Raw genomic sequence first — 6,884 nt, 5'->3', positions numbered from 1 at the left:
ATTGACCTCTCCTCACCTCTCATCTCATTAATGCCAAGCAAGAGATGAATGTGTTTGACAAGTCAGTGAGCAAGAAAAGGGCATTAATTGCCACTCAAAGCAGAGGGCTATCATGGGAGCCCTTGGTGTGAGAAAATGTCACACCCGCAGACCTACGAGGCAGCATGCAGGCATGGCGGAAGACTGCGATACTGCCTCCACCGACTTGGCCAAGGCTGAAAAGTGGCTTGAGCCCTGGGTTTGTATGGTCAGGCTTTGGAGCTGTATGGTGGCTCAGTCGGCAATGGCTCCTGCTTAGACGACAGCTAGTCAACAAAGGCCTAATCAGCAAATGACATGATGATCCAGCTTACGGTGGCAAGCTGACAATAAGGCTGTGTTCCAGTCACTCTTACACAAACTGGGTCTTAGACACCCATTGTGTGTGTGTTTTGGTGTGTCTCCGGGTTTGTGTGGATGTGTGTGTGTACTTAACATTGTGCCTTACAAACAGCTGCTGTTCATTTAGTAGTGAAACAAAAACTTAACATTGGACTTTTGGAATTCATGGACTACACAATCTGAGATCCAATTCACCTCCATTGGTTCTGACCACACGGAAAGGTTGTTGATGGAAACTAATTAGATATTCTAATGTACTGTACATTGATATGGTCACTAAAGAATCTAGCGATTGTAGTTTAACCTTATTAATTTACTTTGTCTTCTGACTGAATATTGTTGTGTATTACACACACACTTTGTAAGCAAAGAATAATAAAAAGAAAAATGCTCTTTCGTACTCCAAAGATGTTAACACTAGATCATTACTTGTGTATAATCTTTGTGCTTTGACATTAAAAAGAAAAAAATGTATGCATTAGTTTGTATCACTCCGGTTCAATACAAATATAGCAATACTCTTACAAAGTCAGTTATCATCAGCCCAGAGAGGCAAATATCAATCTTGGCTGTAATTACACCTGGGTAAGGCAATAGGACTGTAGATTATGAGTGATGAATATAGGGGTTGAACAAGGTCACCAACATTACCTCCTCTCTTGGACTAGCATAGCCAGATAAGGAACATGCAATTTTCTGGAGTTGATTAAATGTTTGAGTGCTTTACTCTGTGTAAATAATGTTGGGTTGACCAGAGCTGTCTGTCTCAGAAAAGCTGTACCAGGATACTGCCTAATGAATGCATAACCATGATTCACACAGTTCAATATTCAGGAATTACTGCTGCTATCTGTACACAACTTCAGTCTTAAAGTAAAACATGTCAACCACCTACTTGATACCAGTTGGCCCATTGGCACCAGTCCCAGTCTTGTTTTCTTTTTCTGAATTACAATCAGAGCCGACATGGTGTTCATGTGTGTGTCTATGCATTGCATGTCGTATTAGCTACAGTACAGGGTGTCTAATTGAGTGTGTGTCAAAAAGGATATATTGCTGTGGACAAATTAAACTCTTGATATATTTGTTTTAGACAACTTTGGGCTGTAGACAGGGGCTAAGTAAGTAACACTTACTTGTGCAAGTAAGTGTTGACACACACACACACACACACACACACAGTACACACACATGCATTACACACACACATGCACGCACAAAAACGGTGTTCGTGTATTTTAACTGACAGGTAACGGTAACATGCCACAAGGTTCAAGGAGCAGATAACTACAGCACCAAAGCAGGTCACCTCCCCAGAGAGACATCTTCCTCCCGGAGTTCTAGAACCAACAACCGAGTGTAATGAATGGAGTAACACATTCTAGTTTTGGGCTATATTTTGATTGACAGCTTGTATAAGACTCACCAGATAAATAGATACTCACTTTCAAATAGATGTGACAAGTCCCTAAAACAAGTTATTGTAAGAACCTGCTGTCCTTGTTTCGAAAACATACCTTCATATCTCACACTCTTGCACTTTTGAGGTTCATGTTGTTTAATTGTAACTTGTTTACGTAACTACATGTAAATATCTTGTAGTTATATTGTGAACAGTTTGTATTGGGTTTTTATTTTGACTGTGGGAGAAATAGAAGTAGAAATCTTAAAAGAAAAGGTCAGTTGAGCACTTGGGTCCATTTAAAGTGGTTTGAGCACAATGGTTCTTATGCAGAGGACAACACAAGTGATGGATCACTGGCTGAAAGAAGCAGAAACTGTGTATTCTGGACATAAAAATGAAAATGCTGGCAAGTCATGCATGAAATACAAACACATACCCACTGTAGCATAGCATTGGTATTCTCAGTCAGTTAGTAACACTGATCTGTTCTAATAGCAAGATTACAAATCTCATTACAGGAAGTATGTTTTACTGTATATGGGGCAAATATAATTTTCTATCCTGTTCGATGCCTCAGCCACATCGCACTCTCTTTCCCTTGTCCATCCCACGAGCACACCTTGAAGTAGAGACCTTGTTAATCAGGGTTTTCCAATCTCTGCAGGCTAAGCCAACAGTGCTAACAATGTTGCTAACAATACAAAGCTCTCTGGTTGCATTGGCCTTGCTCAGTCAACAAGGCTGGTCCCTTGTTTTATAGATTCTTCAGTCAACTCCATCTCCCCTAATGGCTGCTGCTTGGTAGAACATGTTGCTTTGTGGATTCAATCGAACAGCTAGGGAGGGCTGGAATTCTGTGCATTCGTCTGTTCTCCTGTTGCCGTGGACATCTGGGCCTTCACTGTACTGGCACCTCACAGAGTCGACCGCAGGTACAAATCTGGGCCTTTCAAGTTTCTGCTCCTCAAAGTGCAAGAAGAGAGACTTTCCTGTCTCTGAAGACATGTGGTAACTTACAATTCAGTAGAGGATCTCCTTTGAGACCATTACGTCACTAAAGTAAACAGCAACTCTAATCAACCAACTGTGCGTGACCAAAAGACAAGGTGTCAGTCAGTCAGTCAGTCCCGTCCCCCCCCCCCCCCCCCCCCCGAGGCGAGCTTTCGCAAGCTTCACTCCCACCCCCAGGCGAGTTTACACGGCTGTTTGCGCGTCAATGTTGCTTCACTCAGTTAACCGGCGCATCGTCCGTTACTGTTTACAACGTTAGCTTGGCTACTTGTTTGGCGTTGCCTTTTCAGCGTGGGATATACAATGAGCGTGTGAGCGCGTCACACGGCAAAACCATGAGAGTTGGCAGCTCCGTGTTATTCAGGCCTGTTTGTAAAAACTGATACAAATACATGCTTTTTCATCATGCTTCACATGATCACAGTAGAAGAAAGATATTTTGTGGAGGCCATGTCGGCTTGTCTGATGTGATTTGAACTATGACAGGACCTCATCACTTGGAGCCTTTTAGCTGTTTCTGGTTCAAAGTCTTGACAGATACCAGGAGCTGTCTATTCTCTACTGGTGTCTGGGAGGACACAGTGAGTTTGTGTTGGCAGGCTGTGATTAGCAAGTCTTATGCCCAGCAGGCTGCTAATTTTCATATTAATATCTCTAACTGCCGTTTTTGTAGAAACTAATGTGGTAATGGAGAAAAAAAGTTAAATGACTCATGGGTACTCATGCAATGTTCTATAATATCTTCAATCACAGTGCATTTTATATTACAATACTGGACATTCAACTATCTCGTCTAGTGCACTGTCTTGCACTGCTGCACTCGCAACCAATTGGTGCTCAGTTCCTATCTTTGTGGAGTTTGCATGTTCTCCCCATGCTTACACAAAGAACCCAATGTAAAAAGATTTGCAGAACAGATTGCCTTACTCTGCCCATTTCCCTGGCATGGACGAGGCCATAGACTTACATTACATTTACATTTAGTCATTTAGCAGACGCTCTTATCCAGAGCGACTTACAGTCAGTACAGGGACATTCCCCCGAGGCAAGTAGGGTGAAGTGCCTTGCCCAAGGACACAACGTCAGTTGGCATGACCGGGAATCGAACTGGCAACCTTCGGATTACTAGCCCAACTCCCTCACCGCTCAGCCACCTGACTCCAACTCAACTTGGTTCTCCTGGCGTTGTGGCTCCCCACTGCCCCTGGCTGCCCATGGGTGATAATGCAGAGACAAATCTCTGGGGTGGACACATGACAAGCGTGTGTTCCGCAACTTCCTTGGTGTGTGAGATCCACTCATTGAGATTGGTAACAGGGTTCCTCTCCAGTAAGTCTTTTTTCCGCCTTGTCCGACTGGACTTGTTTCTAGAACATGTGGAGATCAGCGACGTGTGATTTGTTGTTGCTGTGTCTCTGTGTTGTCGTCTTGGTGGGTTAAGATGTTTGGGCTCAGAATGTCAATGTCATCACCCCAGACCCCGTCAATAGCTCTGTCTGATCCATCCCTTAGATCTAATCTGGCTCTCGCTCTCGCCATTGAACATCCCCTCCATTCTCATTCCTTTGTCACTGCTTCTCATTTTGTTGGACTCTTTATCTCGGTGGGTTTCAAGTGAAAAACCGAGCTGCGCTGAACGGGTGCGCTTATCAGGTCAACGAGAACAAGGGTGCTAAGTAATAGAGAGAGTTAGTGACAGGGTATATTGCCTTGTATAAGAAACCACTCTGGGCTTTGTGAGGTAAATTAAGTTATGGTATAAAAGGGTAATGGAGCCAGCAAACCGTGCAGTGTCAGTTTTTTATGTCCTGGGAAGGTTAGTCTGAGTGCCCTGAGTGTGCCGGCCATTAGATCAGATACTTTTACATACATAGAAATGTTTTAGAGATGAAACACCGTGTACAACCTGACCAGCACACTGTATCTCCCTCATCACGTACCTGAAAGCTGTTCTCTGTCTGTTGGAATCTCTGTGACAGTACTTGAGCTCAAGTCTTTTTCTATTTATTATTGCATTTGTGTGTGTGTGTGTGTGTGTGGCATGTTTGTATTTCTGTATGCAACCGTGAGCTCATAATATTCTACAATTTCAGGTTCAATTTCATTAGTGGCTGATAAAACATCACACACATCATCTTGTAAAAGTGCTTGCAAAAGTATTGGTGCTTCCTTTAAGGCAGCTAAACCAAATGGCATGGTTTGATTTATTTGGTACTGTAACGTTTTAGCACTTGGCCTATAAAAAGGTAAAGAAACAAATCGAAAGCAAAAGTCAAAAAGCAAACAGTCCACACAGGAAAGCAAAGGGCGGTGTCTAGACTTACCACCCTGCTCAACCAACCATACAGGCCTCTCCTCTTCTATAGTAACATGATCACCACTGCTGCATGAGGTCATTGTGGTGTACTAAATGCTAACACGCTATGTATGCAGAAAACATCGACCTAGCGTATTAGGCTGTTCCCACTGCGTGATCTGCAGGCCATATGTGTCTGTGAATTCATTCAGATTGACTGGCTGGACTCTCTCCAAAAGACCAGAGCATCCTCTCTCCTCAGGGCCATAGGGTTTCTAGACCAGAATGAAAAATCAATAACGTCGATAAGAGCAACATTAAGATGGGCAAGTGGTTTTAACAGTCCAATCTTGCCCATTGTCATCTTCCCATTTTTCTGGAGCTCTTTGTGTAGCATTTTGTCTGGATTCTTTAATTTTCTGCATTGGCCTCATAAGAATTATTGGATTCCTCAGACACATATCCCTTCCATTTTCATCAACCAAGCCTAGAGAGCTTGAGATATATTGTACAGACCGCATTTTTATTTTATTTTATCACTGTTAGATTTTGATAGATGCATGTTTTGTATATCTGTATTCCCACGTGCCATTTCTTTTATTTTATTATCATGTGTTTTCTTGATTGAATTATTAAGCATGTGTTGGTCCAAACTATGCTTTCTTTACCTAGCAGAGATCTGCCATCCACTAAGGCAGCCTTAATGGGCTTTTTGGAAGAAAAAAGATATACAGGAAAACCACTGCTGTATTAATCCCTACCCACGATAAAACTTAATTGCTGTAGTGTAATTAATTGATGCTAGTTTGCTACTTCAAACCCTCGATGACTTGCAGTCATTTAGTCAACTAAGTATTCCATACAGTCACAGATTAATTAAGGGCAGAGTCTGGTCCACAGCTGAATTCTCTTTGAGACACATTGAAATGCACACTCTTTGAGTATCAGCTTTGATCAGCTTGGAAGACTGACAGCTGACAGCTAATTATATTGCAAGAGTTGGGTATTGCAAATGGACTGCCTACATTAAAAAGTCGTAGCATGCAAGAAATGACAATAAATTACATTTGAAGAGTTACACTGTCAAAAAGTGTATGTGTATAGGTGTGATAGAATTATAATTTTTTTATTGATATTTTTAACATGTTATTCTTTCATAAAAGGGGTATTTCTTTCAAGACACCTTGTACTGTATTTCTCTTTTGTATTTTTTGTATTTTATCCAGTTGTAAACCTAGAGCAGTTGGAGTGAGTTTTAACTGTTAACTGTTTTGGGCAACACTGGTGAACTAAAATAGGATTAGCAGAACAATAGGTTAAAACCTTTGAAAAAGGTTGACCTGTAGTATTGCCATGTGCTCCACAGGACTTTGTTATGCAATGTATTCTAGCTTCATGTAGCCTTCAATACAAAACATATTTAAATAGAAGAACACAGTGTACAGTAGTTTAAAAGTTAAAAGTGACATTTTGAACTGTGAAGCACAGGATGTGCTGCTTTGACCACTTGAAGTAGTTGAAGTTTACCATGGTAGCATAGTGAGTTAGGAAAGAAATGACAGCAAGCTTCTCTGACAGATGTTTGTTTTGAGACATACCCGAATGACTCATGTGTCAGTTCAGAACAAAGACATGCTTCTCTGGTGTTCTCCCACCTCTCCTCTCCTCACCTCACATACCCATGCCCCTTAGTCATTTAAATCACTATTAAACATTCAAAACAAAAACAGATATGAAAAATACCCTTAAATGCTGTGCGATGTGATGGAATAAATGGTGCAATTATGCATA

This window comes from Osmerus mordax, chromosome 1, assembly GCF_038355195.1.
Source record: "Osmerus mordax isolate fOsmMor3 chromosome 1, fOsmMor3.pri, whole genome shotgun sequence".
NCBI lineage: Eukaryota > Metazoa > Chordata > Actinopteri > Osmeriformes > Osmeridae > Osmerus > Osmerus mordax.
This window is presented reverse-complemented; position numbering follows the sequence as displayed.